Source organism: Pelodiscus sinensis, chromosome 1, assembly GCF_049634645.1.
Source record: "Pelodiscus sinensis isolate JC-2024 chromosome 1, ASM4963464v1, whole genome shotgun sequence".
NCBI lineage: Eukaryota > Metazoa > Chordata > Testudines > Trionychidae > Pelodiscus > Pelodiscus sinensis.
The window spans coordinates 128681033-128701776 of NC_134711.1; the positions used below are offsets into that span (position 1 = coordinate 128681033).

Here is a 20744-nt window from a genome sequence, read left to right on the forward strand (position 1 = left end):
TGAGAAGTTGAAAACATAGATATGAGGAGAGAGTGATTAAGGCAATAAGCTGGCCTCGAGGCTGCAAGAACTGCCACCGGCTGGCACCTATGTTGATTCGAACACACACACAGTCCCTGGGAGAGGAATTTCCCACTGAGAAAAGAATCCCCAGTAATTCCAATTTAGTTATCTCTCTTACAAGTGTAAATTAAGTTCACAACTCCCTTGTAAGAACTGGTCTCACAAAAGACAGACCAGCCCCATTTGGCATGACAGACAAGAAAGAGAAATACGTGACCTCATGAGTATATAAGATAGGTCCAGCACACACTCACTTTGAGTGTCATTCTACCCTCTACCTGCTGGTCGGGTTAGGTGTTTGACCTCCTGAGGTTCTATGGGGACGCCCACCTTGTATTTTCGTCTTTCCTAGGAATTGAGGGACCGGCCGTGGCCTGACATGCTGGAGTCGAGAGGCACAGAAGGGAGTAAAAATTGTACCTGGATGTGGTCCTCTGTCTTAAGTGTACACATAGAAAGAGTAAGCTGTTACTTGGTACCATTATTTCTATTTTTCTATCTTTATCTTCTTTGTAACCATTTTTAAGATCTATATTTTGCTAGTAGTTAAGAAATAGAACAATAGCCATTGCAACCATATGATTTATAAGCTTCCTCAATAAACCTGTAACTGTTTAAGCTTTAACCTGACTCCTTCAGTTGCTGTAATAGAACCAAGCACAATTTAAAAGAACTTCAGCCGGTCATAAAGGGACAGACATAGGGAGAGCTTGGGCGTTTGGATCTGTGTCACTCCCAGGTGACAAGATCCGTTGGGGCACCTTTTCAGCCTTTCCTAGGCTGCCCTCTGCGAAGGAACCCCTGTGTTCTAGCAGCTAAAATCTAAGGTGTAATAAGCTCTTCCTATATAACGGGGTGTCTGTTGGCCTGCTGGCCACCCTCTGCGATGGGACCCCGGTCCTAGCAGTAAAGACACGGACGTTAAACTTTTTCTTGGAAACATACACACACACACTGCCCTGACCGTCGGCTGACACCTTCTCAGGCTCAGGTTGGCCACACGTGCTTTAGAGAAAGACAGGGACCTTGCAAATTCATTGAAGCACTCATAACTGTACAGTACTTATGGTCTCTAAGAATAGAGTGCAAGAGATGAACATTTCCTGGCTTTAGATGGTGCTTATTTTATACCCTAAAGCATAAGTATTGACCATCATTATAATTTTTATTATATATCATATATCCCTTTTCTTACACAATAGCAACAGCTTTGACTACCTGTGTTATGGCTCTACCTATCAGGAAGCAGGAGTCAAGTTCTGTCAATCAATCCTATAATTAATGCATGATGTCGATGGAGACATGCAGAGACAGAGGACTTGTTCTCCAATCCATTGTCCCTTTCTTCCTTTTGTCAATTTTCTTCTTTCCTCTGATCCTCTTGTCTTTTTCTCCTCCTCTTTTTTTCTCCTCTGACTCTTTAACTCAATCTTCTGTCTCATTGCTGGAATGAAAGAAGAAGCAGGGTTTAAGCCGAGGGATAGGATTTCAGCATGCAGAAGGCAAGCTATTGAACTGAGAATTGGGTTATGACACTCCTTCCCATGTACACTGTGACAGGAAGATACTGAAATTAGAATTGGTCAGAATTATTCCAGTGAAACCCCTTTTCTTATTTGTTTCCCTCCCAGTGGACATTTTCCATTGAAAAAACAAAAGCTGAACATTTTTGGCAATGGAAAATTGTTGGCCAAAACAGGCAGAGACCCCTCTCTTCAAAAAGAAGCAAACAACCTTTCCCCCAACAAACCCCCCCAGCTAAAACCAGATGTTTAATTTTGTTTGAATTTTTTTCTGTTTTCTAATGAAAGTTTTAATATATGGATGTAGTTAGACACCAAATATTTCCCGAAAAAAATTGTTTAACTGATTACCTGATTTCCCCCTACACATACTAAATGCAACGCCATATTGTTTTTTTCATAAGACAGATCGCACAAAAATGAGCAAAGAAATCTGGGAATGGGCTGATTGGATGTTTCATCCACCACTGTTAGTATTCTTTCTCTTTATTGTTTTCTTTCACATTTTTGGGCCGTATTTGGTGGAAAGTGTTTAATATGCCAATAAGCATATACTAGACTAAACTAGTTTATACTAGATTTAGGCTGCATAGAAACACAAAGTTGCAGAGAGACAGAATAAATCATGTGGTCACTTCATTTTACAATGAACTAATAACTGATGATTGAGGTTGGTATATACAGCTACTGCATAGGCTGGCCTCTCTGGGAAAAACTTTTAATAGGAATTGTTCACAGCCAGTTAGTCTGAATGACCATCTGTCATTGTAGCCTCTGTGTGGTGTGTGTATAGAGGATAATGGATGATTTGGATTGATTTATATGAAAAAATACCATTCAAGGGTGCTAGTAACATCACAGACCACAAGAATGGAGCTCAAGTAGTTTGTAAGGCCATCAGAATGCCCCCTTCCTCTCCTGGAGAGGAAATTAATACCATATTATTTTCGTGCAGCTCTTTTGTTTTGTTTTTTAAGTAATAAAATGATTCAAGGCCATTTTAAAGCTTCAAAGCATGTGAAGTAAACAGGACATTTCAATGCAACAGGGATATTGGGATTGGAATGTGAGGGATCCTGTAAATTAGTGAAATTGGCTGTCTGTGGCCCCTCAACAATAGACTAGGGTCCTTAGACAAGGTGGAACTCGGGGCAGTTTATCTGTAAATAATACAGCTTTCATCATGGATACTTTGCTTGTATGTTGTCTGTCTGGCTTGCCTAATTAGATTGAAAACTTTTCTGGGTTTTCCTCATATTTTAAACTGTGTCTACAATGTCTAGACAATGGAGTTCTGATCCTCCATTAGGACTTCTGGGCTCTACCACAATATAAAGAAATAGACCAGCAACAAATTCCTCAAGAAGCTTAAAAACACTTAGGACCTCTTTCCCCCAGATTTCTGTCTTGTGAGACTTCATTCAAATCAGCGGAGTTTCACCAGTGTGTGAATTGGGTCCTTTAGTTTTAGGTCAGTACTGTGTTTCAGGAACAAGGTAAACTGTATCATTCTATAAAATGTACCACAAGTCACCCATGCATTTCATTAGCTTTAATTCACACTCTGTCATGCACTGCAGCTTTCTGGTCCTTAAAAACTAGGAGCAAAGTCATCTGTCTCCTCAAATTGCTAGGACAGGAGAAAGGCAGAAGCAATTTTCTGTTCCCCCCACATCCATCTTAGGCATCACTTACATGAGCAACAATTCCTTTACCCTGGTGGACCACAAAGAATGTCCATATGGTGGCATTTACAGGACATTAGTATCATGGAGCTATCCATATTATTTATGGAAATATACTTATGAATATACTTAACTGGGAAATGCTTTATGTGAAATACTTTGTGTTGAGTATCATTTGAAAAGTTGTAATCTATTGATATGATTTTTTTCCCATTTGTGTGCATGTATCATTCCTAGATTTGAAGTTAGAAATATGAAATATAAACCTGCTTTACTAATATAGACAGCTAAGTGAGGATCATTAAGATTTTTCAGAAATGTGATGGCTCATTAGTAAAGTCAATGATCTGTAAATAGGTTTGTTTTTCTAGGGAGCAGTCCGTAGAAGAGATTGAGAGTCTCTACAAGGACATGTGTTTAGCTCACATGATGCTGAGAACCATCTTGGATGCTGTACTTTTCCATTGAAAGTGAGAAAAAATTTAGATTGAACACAAAGGATTCCTGCCTTTGGCAAAATCAATGTAAAGGTGGAAAGCCAAACACAAGTGGCTGCTGCCAGATGGCAGGACACTTCTACTTACCACCTAAGATGACTGCTGGAAACATCTAAGACTGAACAGGGGAAAGATCAAGCTCAGACTGAGAGGCTGACCAGTCTGTGAAAGAAGTTTATCAAAATAACTGATGGTAATATATTCCATGTAACCAGTTTCTTAGTGTGTTCAGCTTAGTTGGTGTGCTTTGTTTTACTTTGCTTAGTAACTTAGGCTGTGTCTAGACTACATGCCTCTGTCGTCAGAGGCATGTAGATTAGACACATAGGCAAAGGCAAATGAAGCCGCGATTTAAATAATCGCGGCTTCATTTAAATTTACATGGCTGCCGCGCTGAGCCGACAAACAGCTGATCAGCTGTTTGTCCGCTCAGCGCGCTAGTCTGGACGCTCCCCTGCCGACATCAAAGCCCTTTGTCGGCAGCCCCGTTATTCCTCGTGGGATGAGGTTTACCGGGGCTGCCGACAAAGGGCTTTGATGTCGGCAGGGGAGCGTCCAGACTAGCGCGCTGAGCGGAAAAACAGCTGATCAGCTGTTTGTCGGCTCAGCGCGGCAGACATGTAAATTTAAATGAAGCCGCGATCATTTAAATCGCGGCTTCATTTGCCTTTGCCAAAACAACAAATCTACATGGCTCCGTCGACAGAGCTATGCAGTTTAGACATACCCTTACATTGTTTGGTGAGCTATTAGTTATAACAGGTTTTTGTACATTGCTATTCCTAATATCTGATTTGTGTCCATTTATTCTTTTACATAGGGACTGTCCAGTTTGGCCGATGTATATAGCAGAAGGACATTGGTGGCACATGATGGCGTATATTATATTGGTAGATGTGCAGTTGAATAAACCAGTGATGGTGTGGCTGATCTGGTTAGGTCCTGTGATGGTATCACTGGTGTATATATGAGGGCAGAGTTGGCACCGAGGTTTGCTGCAGGGATTAGTTCCTGAGTTAGAGTTACTGTAATGCGGTGTATAGTTGCTGGTGAGAATTTGCTTCAGGTTGGCAAGTTGTCTGTGGGTGAGGACTGGCCTGCCTCCCAAGGCCTGTGAAAGTGTGGGATCATTATCCAGGATGGGTTGTAGATCACTGATGATGAATTGGAGAGGTTGTAGCTGAAGACTGTAGGTGATGGCCAGTGGTATTCTGTTGATTTCTTTCTTGGGCTTGTCTTGTAGTAGGAGGCTTCTGGTTTAATTAATCACCCAATGTAAATAATTGTTACTGGGGTGGGGGGACAAGCAGCTATGCTTATCTCACTTTATGTAAGAAAGAAGGCAAACAATCTGAGCTTGTTCTGTGTGAAACTTTATATTGAATAAGATGGATTTGTCTTGGGTTCGAGTTGCATTGGGGCTGTGCACTGGGGTTCTGAGGCAAGTCCTTTTTACTGAGCCTTCCCAGAACTAAGCTGATCTCATTGTCTGTGTTACTCTGCACAGGGCTGTGACCCTATCTCTGGGTCAGTGAAGAGCCTGGCACAGAAAGACCAAGTAAAGGGGGTGTCTGGAAGATAAGGAAGTTGGCTCAGTGGTATTTTAGCACATCAAGTGACAGTTACAACAGGATCTTTCTGAGCGAACCCCTCACAATTACCTGGTGTTTTGAACATTCAGTCACCTGTTTCCAATGAGGAAAATTATACCAGTCCCCTTTTTAGCAACATTTATGCAGAAAGGATGAGCTAGTTGTTTGGCATCAGCGTGACCCTAAAGACTAAATTATTAGACCTGGTTTGCTATAGTGACATTGGTTAGGTCCACAAGAAGGCTAAATTTTCCTTCTTGGGAATGAAATAGACTTGTTTTTCTGGCTTGAAATCCATGCAGGATGCCAGTAAATAAAAGTTTACAGTGCAACTGGCAGTGAATACTATGTCTGGATTCTTTTCCATTAGTGATGGACATTTGGTCATAATGGGTCATTCCATTAAGAAAATCAGCCATGTTGCAAGATCTGTTTATATGACACGGCAGTGCCCAATACAATTAAAACACACCTCATTCATGCAGTGTAGGCAAGACGCATCTATGTTCTCAACATGTTCCCCAAATCTTCTCCAGCCTTCTAATTTTCAGTTTTGTGGCATGATCTGGGAATATAATTAAACATACTTTGACTCATCAACACTGAAGGCTATGTTTTAACCATCTCTGATCCTACCTAGGCTGTAATTGCAATGTAATAGATTTCCATAGCATAGGTTTGATCTAACGCAGTATCACCTTCCAACAGTACGGCATTGGATTGTTGTTCTTGGGTATGACACTATTTTGGGGATGCAGGTTTACCAACTGGAGAAGACAGACAGATCTATGACAGTGAAAGAGCCCAGGTGGTTTGTGTATGCATGTATATGAGAGGACTTCAGCAAGAGAGAAAAATGGATCACCAAATGATATATGGAAATCTAGAGTCCAGAAATTCTTTTCATAGCAGCTAGGGAGATAAAAGTTCAACAAAGTAGATAGACATCAGGGCCACCAATATGGGGTGGAGGGGAGACAGGAATGGGGGCAGCTGCCTCAAGTCCCAGCAATTTAAAAGGGCCCAGGGCTCCAGTCTGCTGCCACTGCTATCATGGCAGCAGAGGTGGCTGGAGTCCTCAGCCCTTTAAATCACTGCCAGAGCTTTGCACAGTGAACTTGGAGCAATGCTGAGTGCTGGTTGCCCCTTGTCCTCTCCCTTTTGCCTGAGACCCCACCCTTTCTGGGGGGGGGGGGGGAGGGGAAGGAGGAATATTCCTGGGCTGAGTCACCCTATTTTGCCTTGGCCTGGACTTAAGTGCTATGCAGTAGAAGAGCTCTGTTTCACCATTCAGATTGTGATCTCACATATTGATAATTGCATCTGCTCTTGGGGAGGGTGGTAAAACATCAAGATGAAGATCCAAGCTGATGTCTGAAAGAAGAAGAATGACGAATTCACTTGAGAGAAAAAATGCCGACAGCCCCACATTAGAAAGTCTCTGTTGAGGCTAGTGTGAGAGCACTATGGAGGGAAGAGTTGAATAAACGAGGCAGGATGCACCTGTTAAGTGTGTCCCATCCATCACCAAAATAGAAGCAGGGTAAATCTCTGATTAAATCTGTGAGCCTGGAGTTTTATGACAGAGTACAGGGCCAGGACAGGGGCCATGGTGCAATATATTGCTTTCAGCTGTGGAAACATAATTCAACCCTTGCTTTGCTAAGAAGCTGAAATGGTCTTGGTAAGTCTCCTCTGTGTCTCTGTTGAATATCTATCCACCTCTTAAAACTAAAGCTTACTCCAGCTGGACTGGCAAATGATAAGCTTCGTCAAATTAAAACAGGGATGGTCTGAGTCAGCACTGGGGTTCGTTGGCTGAGTGCTGCATGGAGGAAACACGGACAGTATCACATTATCCTTAGGGCTGGTTGAATAAACCCCAGTGAATAATGAATGCGATGCATTCCCCATCTCTTTCTGTTCACAAGTTAGCTTTGTGATTTTTCTCAAATGTATTTGCTACCTGGAATTTTTCTGAGTAGCTGTGTTGCAAGTATGTGACATTGGAGCTAATGTGATCAGAAACATAAATCTTATTTTTGCTTAGAATCAGATTTGCCAGGCTAATGTTCATGAATCTCAAATGTGCTGCCCATGGACACTTTACACTGTTCATTTAAAACTGGCTCCTAGTCCTGCCACTAAGCTTGTTTGCTGGCATATTTATGTACAGTGAACACAGCATGGGTGTGAGAGCTCTCTACAATCAACTTCATTAAAACTTCCAATGAATACTCATGCAGTCTTTTTGCAATATGCATCTATAATTTATCTCTAATAGCCTGTGTAACTTGTCTGAGCACTGAGTTAATCTTTAACAGGAAAACTGACATGCTTTGTACTTGTGAGGCTTCTTTGTGTGGTATGTAGTGGTGCCACCTGTCTATCAGCTCACTGTTATCAGCACCATCCTTAATTAATAATATTTTGCACTTTAGCCTGGGGTCTCAAGGAATTGTTATTTATTTCTATTACTGTAATGCTCATAGACCTCTGCTGAGATTAGGACTCCATTATACAAATACATAGTAAGAGACAGTCCCTGCCCCTGCAGGATTTCCCATCTAAATAGAAAAGACAAGGAATGGGAGAAAGAACTGTTTAATTATGACCATAATCTCTCAAATAGGATGCCACATGCTCCAGAACCCCAAGGAGGTAATGTTTGCATTGGTTTAAGGCCAGGGCTTGGAGTTCAATTTTGAGAATGAATCTGCCATAATGTTGGTTTGGGGTTCATCTTTGATAACACAAAAGTCTCACAAGCTGTTCTTATGATTTTTTTTTGTCTTAAAATGGCAAATATTCATCTTGAATGGAAGGAGTGTACCGCATTAGTGATTCTCCAGAATAGGCCTACATCATCTACAATTAAAAAAATTAGAGGGCAAGTAATGTTATATCTCCATCAATGCCAAATGTACAGAAGGTCTTTCGGCCTTCAAGGACTGCCATTAAGCTAGAGGGTAGGCTGTTTTATACAAATTTTGCCATCTTGCCACTGCCCTTTGAGAGGGAAGGGCTCAATCTTTTGGCCACTATTAGGTCATAAATGGCATTTCTGACTTCTTCTATCTGGGATCCCAGGAGTATAGAGGAGTCAAGTGAGGCCCTGAGATTTGAACAGCTTTACCAATAGACTCTCCTTCAGCTGCAGGAATCACAGGCCAGGTTTGGGTGCACTGAGGCAAACTGAACCTCGTCTGTGCTGAGGCCCAAAGGTGTAACTACTGGGAGGAAGAGAGGGGAATATTCTTCTCCTCCCCAACCCAAAATTTAAGCTGAGGGGGAGGGGCAACAATGTTTCCCCCCAACAACTTGTAGCCTGTGGTGAAGAGGATGGTAGCGGAGACCACTTCCAGCTCTTATAGTGCTCCTGTGTCAAGTACCATGCTCCTCCCCTCTGCCTCTCTCCCATATAGGGCTGCCTACCAGCTGGTAAGATGAGCTGAAATCTCCATTCACCATCTGAGAGGCAGAAGCAGAAGCAGTGCTGTACTCAGTCAGCAGAGGGAAATGGGGAAGTGTCCAGCTCCCTTCCCATCAGTTACACTGGTGGGAACGGGGAATGAAGAGTGCCTCTTTCGGTTGGCTTGGAGAACATGGAAGGAAGCAGACTCCTGCCAGTCTCTGATTAATATGGAGGATGGCAGTGTTGGGAGAGCCTTGGGAAAGGCTGGGATAGAGAGCTGGAGAAGGAGACAGAAGACACTGAGGGGAAGGAGGAAATGCAGACACTGGGGGATGGGGAGGGACACACAGACACATGTGCTCTTGTATGGTATCAGTGTAGCATGTGGTATTACCGGGCGGCTTTTGAGAAAGCATCAAGCTAATCAGTGCAGAGCCAGTTCCTTGCCCTCTCCCAGGCCTCCAACATTTGTGCAGCAAAGTGATTAGAGCAGGGTTAATGGGTTACCCAGAAGGATCTGAGATGGAGCTGTGGTCTACCACCCCCCATCTCCTTTTTAGTGAGAGTTTTTCACTCCACTGTTGTGATGCAGTTACATAAAGGAGTGCCTTCCCAGCCTGCTGCCCAGTCCATAGACATATTGTTACTAGGGTTGCCAGGTGTCTGGTTTTTGCACGGACAGTTCCGTATTTTGGCCTTCCGTCTGGTAAAAAAAAACCCAGAGAAGTCCGGTATTTTCTGTTTTCCTCGGACGGATAGCTGGCAGAGTCTGCGACGGTGGGTGGAGCGAGGTGCGTGGTAATTTAAAGGTGCAGAGACCTCTTTTTTTTTCTTAACAAGTTTGGTCTCCTTTTTTTTTTTTTTTGCTCAACCAATTTTCCCCTGCCTGTTTGGGATTTTTTGTGAAGGTATCAGGCAACCCTAATTGTTGCCATCCTTTACTCTGGTCCCTTTAAGAAAATTTGAGCAAAGCAAAACAAAAAACAGCTCCTTGACCCCCAGCTATTGGGGTGGCTCTGGTGAGGCCCCAAGGTTTGTACAGCAGACTGGGGATTCTGCTGTAGTTGCAACTAAATTTGAAAGAAGAATTTTTAAAGGAATTAAGCATGAACATTTCTCCATTTTGAATGTGCTATTTAAATCCTCAGCTGGTGGGTGAAGTCCCTTAGGTTGAGAAAAGGTGCCATTATCACTTATCTCTGAGACTTACAGGTCCCAAGAGGCTGCAGGTGGGACTGATAGCTGTAGGACAACAGGCCACTGCAGTTTGACATTACACAACTGCATTGCAGAAACTGGATGTTTTGGCAGTTGGGAAGGCAGAGGAGGGCGTTAGGCACTTTGGTAAAAGCAGGTTAGATGAATGTTTCTGCTTTCACTCTCTTGGCTTGATGATGTCACCATTGTCATGGATAGAGGGGAAGCTGTAGCTTGTCCCTTTCCTGGTCTCTGAAAGTCCTCCTCAAGGATCAGGCCTCACTGTTAGTTCTCCTGGGGCAGAATCCCAGAAGTCTCCCACTCTTCAATTGGGGCTGGGCTTCAGGCCCCAGCAGGGCTAACGAGGTCCAGATAGGGTTACCAGATGGTTTCAAAAAAATACCAGACACACTTGATCTCAGATCAGCGGGGTGGGGGCGGGGGACCGGCTGGGATGGGAGTGGGGCTGGCCGGGGAGAGTGGTGGTGGGGTAACTGGCCAACAGGAAGCAGGGCTGACTGGGAAGGGGTTGGGGGGAGCGGGACTGGCCGGCAGGGAGCTGGGCTGGCCAGGAGGTCGTCGGGGGGAGCAGGGCTGGCCACTGCCTGTCTCCCACAATTAAATCCCCTCTGGAGACAGAGAAGAGATCTTTTTAACTGCTTTTGAGCTTCTGTTTCCTAGCCTTGGCTCTGTGTTGCAAAACAAGTTTTGTAACTTCACTAGAGCCAGGAAGTAGAATATTCAGTTTATAATTTGGGCATTGTCTCATAACAACCTTGAAGTGTTTATTGGGGAGGGGGGGGGAGAATCTAATCTGGAGCCATTGTGCCCATACTGCTTGCTTTTTTCTTACAACCTGCTATTAAGCTGAGCCAATATAGTCATATGGCAAATGTCCCAGTAACCTGGTCAACACAGATTACTCATAAATTGCTGCCAAGTAGCTCTGTGTCTGTCACCACCATTGCACTAGTTCTCCTGTCACTAGTCTTCTGGTACAAGCAGGGCCTGAAATACATATATTAAAGACAACAGAGCACCCCCGTTCTTTTGATTGACAAAATCCTGTCAGGTGTTGTTTATACATCCTAAGAAGCAAGGAAGGGGAAAGCCCAATGGTTTTCTCCTCTGTTTGTAATTCACCTTTAATTACAAACCCAGGGTATGTCTACACTACCCCCCTAGTTCGAACTAGGGAGGGTAATGTAGTCATACGGAGTTGCAAATGAAGCCCGGGATTTGAATTTCCCGGGCTTCATTTGCATAAACCGGCTGGCGCCATTTTTAAATGCCGGCTAGGTCGGACCCCGTGCTGCGCGGCTACACACGGCACGGACTAGCTAGTTCGGATTAGGCTTTCTATCCGAACTAGCTGTACGCCTCGTGGAACGGGTTCCAAAGCCCAATGGCATCAAGTGGAACGAGGTGTACAGCTAGTTCGGATTAGGAAGCCTAATCCGAACTAGCTAGTCCGTGACGCGTGTAGTCGCGCGGCACGGGGTCCGACCTAGCCGGCATTTAAAAATGACGCTGGCCGGCTTTATGCAAATGAAGCCCGGGAAATTCAAATCCCGGGCTTCATTTGCAACTCCGTATGACTACATTACCCCCCCTAGTTCGAACTAGGGGGGTAGTGTAGACATACCCCCAGTGAGTACTTCAGTCCAGCACTTCAATGAAAAATAACATTAACTTAAAAAAAAGTCTTGCTTTCTGAGTGTGGATAAAGACAGAGGAGGGCTTGTCTTGGATTGGGTGGTGAACCTATGGACCATCACCTTTATCTTTCCATCCTGCAGAAATTTTTTCTGAAAGACAGGCTGCCTTCTTTTATTGTATTTTTTGATGTTCTGCCCATTATAATTTGTGTTTCTAAACACCAGAGAGAACTGTTTCCTGTCTCTGATGGAAAAAGACAGGGTGGCAAAAAGCTTTTTAAGTCAAAGCTTAATTTCCTTTTAAGGCTTACTACAGGAAAACAAAAGCTATTTCCATTATGGTCACAGTTCAGGCATCCCTTTAAAAATGATTACATAGGGGAAGTGCTAACGAGCCATGTGCAGGGGTTACATTCTCTTTTCCATTCAAATGTCAGTTTTGTTAGCTTGCAATCAGTGGCAAATCACTGATCCATGACTGAGCACATCAGAGAGGGATGATGTAATGTCCTCTGCACTTAATCTGCCCGTCACATGGGTTCCAAAGCCCAATGGCATCAAGTTAATCATTGACATGAAAGACTAGGTTTCAGAATCGATATTGGGCAAGGGTGAGAGATGGGGAGAGAAACTTATATCCACTAAAGTGAAGTGGTGGAAACTTTGTCTTTGTCTTGGATAGAGACACTTATTCCTGATGTGACACTTGGGATCATTAGGAAAGGCACCGAGGAGTTGCAGGCTCATTGGAGTTTGGAGGAGATAATTCCTCACCACCACTGTGCTAATCTCTATTACATATCTACAGACAAAACAGCTACTTGGCATTGTGTTGCGGATGTCTGCAACTTTTGCCAGGATATTGAAAAGAGGCCAAAAAGCTGGGTGGAGCCAGGAGCCAGAAGGTCACCTGGGGTTACCACTATTTATTATACAAATAATGTCATGAATATACTAAGTCCCTTTCAGTGCTCTGATTTTTTTTTCTTCCAGTGGGCTGATGCAGCAGATAAATATGCACAGCAAAGCAATCCATCCATTTGCATGAAATTCTTAAGTCATTTGTATTAAAGAAACAAAAGTAAAGTCCTTATTGCAAAGGTTTGATTTCTGAGAACATACATTTGGTTCTTGGTAGTTTGTTTGTTTTTCTTTTAGGCACTGATTTGCCTGTATGAAAGTACCAGTAGTTTTCATTATTATTCCCTTAGGGAGAAGTTAAAAATATGAAAGTGAGCTGAAGTAAGAACTGCATCTGGAAGAGCACACTAAGAATTGGATCCTATGACTCTTCGAGGCAGGTAGTCCTTACTCATATAAATAAAAATGATGGAATTAATGGGACTATTAATATGAGTAAGGAGTGGTTGCATGAGTAAAGGTTACAGGACTGGGTGGTTAATATGCAAAAGCTACTAATGCCACTCTATCTTTTAAAAAGTATTTTACTGGGGAGGGGGCATTTGACATTATTGCATGGACAATATAACAGGATATATATAGTTACATTTTTAGACATCTAAAATCCCAAGTTATTATTACTGAGTCAATAATGTTAAAACCTCCTGATAAAATGTATTTTAATATATACAGTAACAGCTGTGTTATCCAGCCCTGCACCAGACAGAAAGCTCTATAAACTGGCATTTCTGTTCTTCATAGAAAGTTCACTTTATAGTCCACTTGGAGCAGGCCAGTAGGCTCCTTACCAGGATCTGCTGCCCCTGGCAGCTTCATGCACCCCTCCCCCACCAAGTGCTGGCTCAACAGCTCCCATTGGCCAGGAACTGTGACTAATGGGAGCTGCAGGAGTGGCGCCCATGGGTGGAAGCAGTGTGTAGAACTGCTTAGCTGCTCCTCCACCAGTAGCAACATGGAGAGGTCATCACTTGTAGGAAGCCACCCAAGATGAGCATTCCCTAGATCTGGCCCCCCAACTGCTCCCGTGCTCTGACTCCCTGCCCTGAGTACCCTCCAGTACCCAAACTCCTTCCCTCTTACTTAACTGCTGTTGTGTGCCATTCCTGAGCTAGCTGTATTTTAATGGGCGGGGGGAATGGACCTTGCACATGCTCTGCATATATTTTGAGGTTCTTTCTGAATGAAAGGTATTATGCAAATATATATGTTTGTGTTTTTATAAACCCAAATATGGCATAATTTTCAAGAGCCCCCATGAATTCTAATGGCAAAGTTGCTCTAACAGCTTTGAGACTCTTTGAATGTGATTCTTGGTAACCACAAATAATAGAGATTTATGGAAGGGCAAAAGGGATAATCCTAATTTATGGCAGGCAAGTTAAAAATCTCATGCAGTCTATTGCTTCAGTTCTCCAACATAACAGCACAATTTTGTCACTTCATTGGTTAGCATGGCTGAAAAAAAAGAGAAAGAGACAGGACAAATTGTACAACCACAAAAATTCAAGCAACGCTCTTAATCTAAGTGAAGAAATGTGCTCTGTTGGCTTGGTAAAAGATTTATAGCCCTTTAAAGTTGCCATATCCCAGCAAAAGATGTGCTCATGGAGGAAAGAGCTTGAAACAGCTAGCATGTGGCTTAATGTAGCTGTGTTGTAGTGTTTATTAATATCCACTGCAGTTGGTTTATAGAAACATCTGCTCAGAAGCAAGAGAATCCAAAAGTGTATGTTATTGTTCATTTGTTTGTGCAGACTTTATGTGTTGACTATGACAGGGTTGCCAGATGGTTTAACCAAAAATACCAAACACTTCCCCCCCAAAATATACACTAGGAAAAAAAAAAGGAACCCAAGAGTTAAGAAAAAAAAGCGTGGCCCCTTTAAGAAATGCTTTGCTTTTGAGGTTTTTTTGGCCCTAACAGGCTGCGGGTGTCCATCCACCATCTTGCCTCCCTGTGGAATCCGGTAAGCACCCAGGATTTTCACGGCCTGGCCGTGAAAAAATCAGAAAATACCGGACATTTTAGGTGTCCAGTATTTTCTGAACTTTTTTTACTGGACAGGAGGCGAAAATACCAGACTGTCCGGGTCAATACCGGACACCTGGCAACCCTACCTGTCATGGCTTCTGGCACATATTTTAAAATGATTTTTCTGCATTTTTTTTTTTAAAAGGCCATCGTGATTATTTTGAGAGGCCACAAAGACCTGAATTTTAGCAGATCATAGATACAGATGTAAATGTTATGAACATTAAAAAAGCAGGTAGTAATTTTGCTGAATAATGCCCTTGGCTGTGATATGGTAGCTAGCATAAGATAAACCAGTTTCCTATATATTGTAATCCTCAAAGTGCTAGAGACATGGTCTGCATCCTCAAAGGTATTTAGCTGCTAACTTCCATTGATGCCAATAGCTGTTAGGGAATGAAATACCTTTGAGGATCTGTACCTATGTTTCCTTAGTTGGGTGCCACAGCCAAGAAAAATAATTTTTCACTCCCTGACCCATTTCTTCTACTCCTTTCCCCCTTCCTCAAAAACAAACAATATTCTTCTGTCTCTCCAAACCCCCTGCCAAAAGATTGTTTACTATGCTGGCTTCTACTAGGGCTGGTGTTGAAAAAAGGCCAGTTTTCAACAACTAGGGTAAAGCTTATAAATACTAAGTTGGTCTTTTGGGACTTAGATGGAGGCTGTAATCCAGATGATTCCTGAAGTGCCTTAGGGTGTGTCTACATTGCAAAAAACAAAACAAAACAAAAACAAAACACAAACCCCCAAAACAAACAGACAAAAGTGGAAGAAAGAGTCAGAGATTAGGATAATCAGAGAGTAGGGATAATGAGCAATGGGACTGAAAATAGCAATGTAGGCTTACAATGGTCTTGGCTGTGAAACTCACATTTTTAGAGTCAGGTGCTAGGGGCTGTTAGCCTCACTGCCACAGGTCTTTTTTTCCCCAGTGTAGACAACCCTAACAAACTTGACTTGGGTCATTAATACTTTTAAACCTCTAAAAATTACCAAAACATGTATTCTGTATAAAATGTAGTGATTATAGAATCTGTATTTCTGGATTTGAAATACAGGACTAGAAATTCAGGACTAGAAGCAAGTGCTCTGTATCCCATCAGGAAGTTGAAAGTTTCCTTTTTCCAGGGATATATGTCACTCCTTTCTAGGCCTGAAGTTACCTCAATCTATGAGGGGGTGATCTCACCCTGTACTGGAGAGGAATGGATTAATTCCTCACTATGGGCAGAGGAAGCCACACCCCCATGTCCCTACTGGGCATGCTTCAGGGTAGCACCAGTATGAGAGGAAGCAGCCTAACTCAATCTTGACTGACTGCTGGAAAGAAAGGCCACTCCTTGCCGGCTCCCACCCAGGAGCAGTTGGAACCCTGAATCACAGAAGTCAGAGGTACCAAGACACAAGCAAACATTTGGCTATCTGTGGACACTCCAGAAAGGTCTGAGCTCCCGGGAGTTGCACTAGCTGAGAAACCCAGAGCCCTGGAAGATGCACCAACACCATGACTATCATGGTAGGAAGTGGCCTGGAGAGGGGGGGTTTAACTATTGTCCTGATGATAGTATGCTGTGAGCAGATCCCTGCTGGATCAGTGGTGAGTACCCTCACCGCTAGCAGGGCCCTGAGCTGGGACCCAGTGGATCGGGTGCCTGGGTCCCCCTATCTTAGCTGCAGCCTACTCCCTCAAGTGGTGGCCCACATATCCCAAATGTATGCTAGGCCACACAGTCCCACTCACAGAGCAATTCTATTGGTTCTGTTCACTAGCCATACAGCCTGGTCCAGAGCGTAACTCTATTGACTCTGGCTACTAGGCCCCACTGTCCTACGAAGCTGGGGTATCTCTACTGAATCTCTCCACTGGGACTCTGGCCTTTAGGATTTGCTGTCCTGCGGAGAAGAGGACCCTATTGTCATGGGCCACAAGCTCTACAGGACTCTTCTGTCCTGTAGATCAGGAGTATTGGGCCTTACATCCCTATAAATCAGGGCAACTCTGTCAATTTTAGCCCTTAGGTCTCACTGCCTAGAGACAGAGAGGAGCTTGAAGGACAGGGTGAATTCACCCTGAAATGGATAGGGTCTCCCCACTCCCATCACACTGTTATTGATCCAGGATTAAATATTATCATTGGCTTCGGGCCAATGTCATTTTAGGGGAGAATTTTCAGATTTGTGCAGGGGTAGGGAGATGAAGAAGGGTAAATTTATCTGGAAGGCCTACCTGTGTGCCTTGGGCTTTTTTCAAACTAGGAGCTGCTTGAAAGTGCTTGGAGAAAATATTTTGATGGGCAAGTGTAGATGACTACCACCAAAGGTAATACGCTTGTCTTTGCTATTTACCCACACACACTGCTTTGTGGCAGGATGATTTCCAAAAAACAGAAGCCTAAATCATTTAGGCTCCTAAATCATATTTAGGTATCTATTTTCAAAGTACTGCCCTGCCCATTAGCTGCCATGGATGTATAAGGCAATATAACAGTAGTAATTAATAATAAGCATGTGTGTTCATATAATCTAAAATATAAATCACTTCACTTGGAACTGAAGTGCAGCCACTTCTGGGGTGAAACATGGCAGATGCTTACTTTGTCAGTACAGCTTTCTGTGGCAGTTTATGGCAGGCAGTGAAGAATGTCAGCCAAATGAAATCGCAAGAAGGATTTAGTCAGGTGAGATGTGAGCACTAGTACTGGAATATGTGCAGGACTCCACAGGCTAACTCTCCTGCCATTGCAAACTGAGATTAAGCGACTTTTAATTTTGAACACCTGATAGTAGTGTTCTTTGCCAGGGGGAACCTGGAGGATTGCCAACACCATTAGAACGGCAGCATTTCCTCAGCAGAAACGTATCTGAGGAGGAAAGAAAAATGGACTTTGTATGCACTAGTTATGCCCGCAGGCAACTAGTGAAAATGTTCTTTGAGGTGGAGGGGCTGAGTCCCATGCTGGCTCATGCCAGAGGAGCCTGCTCTGTGTATGTGTCAAGCCCACCTCTCCAGTGTGTACTGTGTGTGAGGTTGCTGGCTCTCTCACAGCTCAGTGAGGAGTGGAGTCCAGGGAAGGCTTGCAGAGCCTGCAGCAGCAGCGCCTTGTCTGTGAGGCAGCGCCTTGTCTTCTCTGGCCCATGGGCTCTCACTGATTTGGAGGTGCCTGCCATAGCAACACATGATGCACATACCCATGTCAAGGTGCCATCCTCTTCCTGGTCCTCGTACTGCTGGACATGAGTCTTCATTGGCCAAGCTAAGCAGGCATGCAGTTGGTGGGGTGGCAAGGCAGAGATATGGGGTGGTGGTGATAGTGACTAACCCTCCTCTAGCCCTCGCACTCGCTGACTGAATTAGTGACGTTTCAGTAAAAAACTATGGAAAGATCCTCTTGGGGGGGAAAAGTCAATTTTTTTTGGATTCTAGATTAGCTGAGTTTAAATTGCCCCAAATGCTGTGCTGGAAATGTGTTCGTGTCAGTGAGGGAAGAACGGTATGGGGGGTAGAGTGGACAGAATCTAAATTGGAGTCATGAAGGGAAAAAAAAAGCATATGAAAGGAGGACGATTCAGTCTCATTTACTGTAAAAAAAAATACAAGCAATGAACCAGATTTTATTTATGATTTTACATATATCCACAGCTGACAACCAAATATTTCACATGCCAATACTTTTACACTGAAATTCACGGAACCCACAGTATTATAACAATGCAAGCAAAGCAAAATTAATACTTGAAAGAAAGTACCTTGTATAACATAAACCCTCTGAATTTCAGAATGAACTTGGTTGACCCATTAGATTTACCATTTGACTGGAGTCACTCACAAGCTTTGGAATAAATAAGTCCCTCCAGCAGCCCCCCATTAAAAAAGGTCCAAAAGCTAATAATAGAGCATAGGTGTCTACTGTATCTCACCTATAGGTTCTCCAGAAAAACAATGCTGCCCTCCAGGAGAGTGCGTATGATAGTTTGCAAAGAAGTTGTTTGAAGTAGTAGAAGAAAGCTCTGTTTGTATTATCCTGAAAATAACGGAATGTATCTAGTGTCACTTTTCTTGGATATCTTGCTGAAGTGGCACAATTTCCTCAATTACTGCCAAAGGAATTTAATGAAATGAGCTATACCTGAGAGAGTATTTCCAAGTTTGTACAATACATCAACAAACGAAAGGGGTGCATTTGTACTTGCTCCGTCCCACTTTCAGCTAGTATCGTGTTGCACATGGGACACATGTTCATCTTGAGTGGAAAAGCCTTTGGGCCACATACTTCCCTTTATCTGTGTGCAAGACACTGACTGGTATCAGTAAGAATTGAGCTGCAGATGGAGGACAGCATATGACCCTGAGTCACATATTATGTATATACAGGCAGTCCCTGGGTTACGTACAAGATAGGGACTGTAGGTTTGTTCTTAAGTTGAATCTGTATGTAAGTCGGAACTGGCATCCAGATTCAGCCGCTGAATCTGGACACCAATTCTGACTTACATACAGATTCAACTTAAGAACCCCAGGCGTCCCCAAGTCAGCTGCTGCTGAAACTGATCAGCAGCTGATTCCAGGAAGCCCGGGGCAGAGCAACTCTGCCTCGGGCTTCCTGTAGTCAGCCGCTGGTCAGTTTCAGCAGCGGCTAACTTGGGGACGCCTGGGGCAGAGCAGCTCGGGTGCTGCTGGGTTGGTCCAGTAGCGCCAAGGAGCGGTGCTGCGGGACCAACCGGCAGCGCCCCACCTGCTCTATCACAGGCCCCAGGCTTTGCTCCACATCTCCCTGGTCTGCTGGGGGGGGAGCACTAGCTGCGTCCCCCCCAGCAGACCAGGGAGACGCGGAGCAAAGCGGCGGAGGACCCGGGCCGGACCCGCGGCGCTTCCAGATCAGCTGGAAGCGCCGCGGGTCCGGCAGGGTCCTGCGCCGCTTTGCTCCCCGTCTCCCTGGTCTGCAGACCAGGGAGATGCTGAGCAAAGTGGCTCAGGACCCGGGGCCGGACCCGCGGCGCTTCCAGCTGATCTGGAAGCGGCCGCGGGTCCGGCCCGAGTCCTGCGCCGCTTTGCTCCCCGTCTCCCTGGTCTGCTGGCTCCCGCAGCAGACCAGGGAGACGGGGAGCAGCTTTTCTCGCCCCGGAGGAGGCGGGCGGCGGGACCAGGCGTCCCACCGCTCCAGTCCTCCGGGGCGAGAAAATCCCCGTTCGTAACTGCGGATCCGACATAAGTCGGATCCGCGTAACTCGGGGACTGCCTGTACTGGAGTGGGGGGAGGGGAAGGGAGCTCGGGTGAGATTAGCTGTCTGTTTATTAACATGTGGAGGTTAAAACAGCTAATTATCATGGATTCCCGATACAGCTTCCCCTCTGGTGTGTAATTAGAAGTACATGTAAGATAGCTTGAAACAGTGCTGCTACCACTTCTTTAATGCCCAAATTTATTTTAGTTCCAGAGCACAGCACCTTACTTCTCCTTATGAAAAAGTGCTACTTGGGGATTTGATTGCTGGTTTGTCCCATGCCCCTGGCAGCCAATCAAAGTCAATGATCAGCAAATATGCCTCTGGCTAGCTTCTTTACTGTGTTAGTTCACTGGGAACGCTGTATATTTAAATGGAACTAAAACATATATTAAAGCTACAGTACACTGCTTAACTTCAAGTGGGCCTGCCTCCTTTTTCATAAATGTAAAGACTGGGACTGTTTTAGGCCCATTTCTTAATTTTATTTTTTTGCTGTGTGCTAGGTATTATTATTCGGTATGCTGAGTGAAATGTCTTTATAATGAACATATAAATTGTGTTTGACAGGAAAGTGCAATTGGCAGGATAAAAGGGGAAAAAGATATTGACTCTACGTTTTTTTGTTAAAATACGTCTCCATCAGAATGTTAACTACTGAAGAAAAGACTTCTAATGGACTGTGAAACATTGGTTCCCAAGAAACATCGGCAACCAATCAGAGACCTGTTGTCATTCTCTGCAGTAGGGTTAATAGCTGTAGTGTTGCTATTGCAGTGACCATACGGTAAACTTTGTGTAGGAAGAGAAGAGGCAGCTTATATGCAGGGCTCATTAGTAGCTTGTCATCTATTTTTGGTCTGGAGTAACATGAAGCACTAGTGCAAAATACCTCTCTCCAGGTCCTCAGCAGGTGTAAATTGGCACAGTTTCAT

At 44.0% G+C, this 20744-nt stretch overlaps 1 long non-coding RNA gene across 1 annotated transcript; it reads left to right on the forward strand.

Annotated features, from left to right (window-relative positions):
* Positions 1-414: 414 nt before the first annotated feature.
* On the forward strand, positions 415-12965 carry LOC142826737 (uncharacterized). Its single transcript, XR_012900960.1, has 3 exons — positions 415-523; positions 3643-3961; positions 12842-12965. It is a non-coding gene; the product is annotated as an uncharacterized LOC142826737 (long non-coding RNA).
* The last annotated feature ends 7779 nt before the right edge of the window (positions 12966-20744 follow it).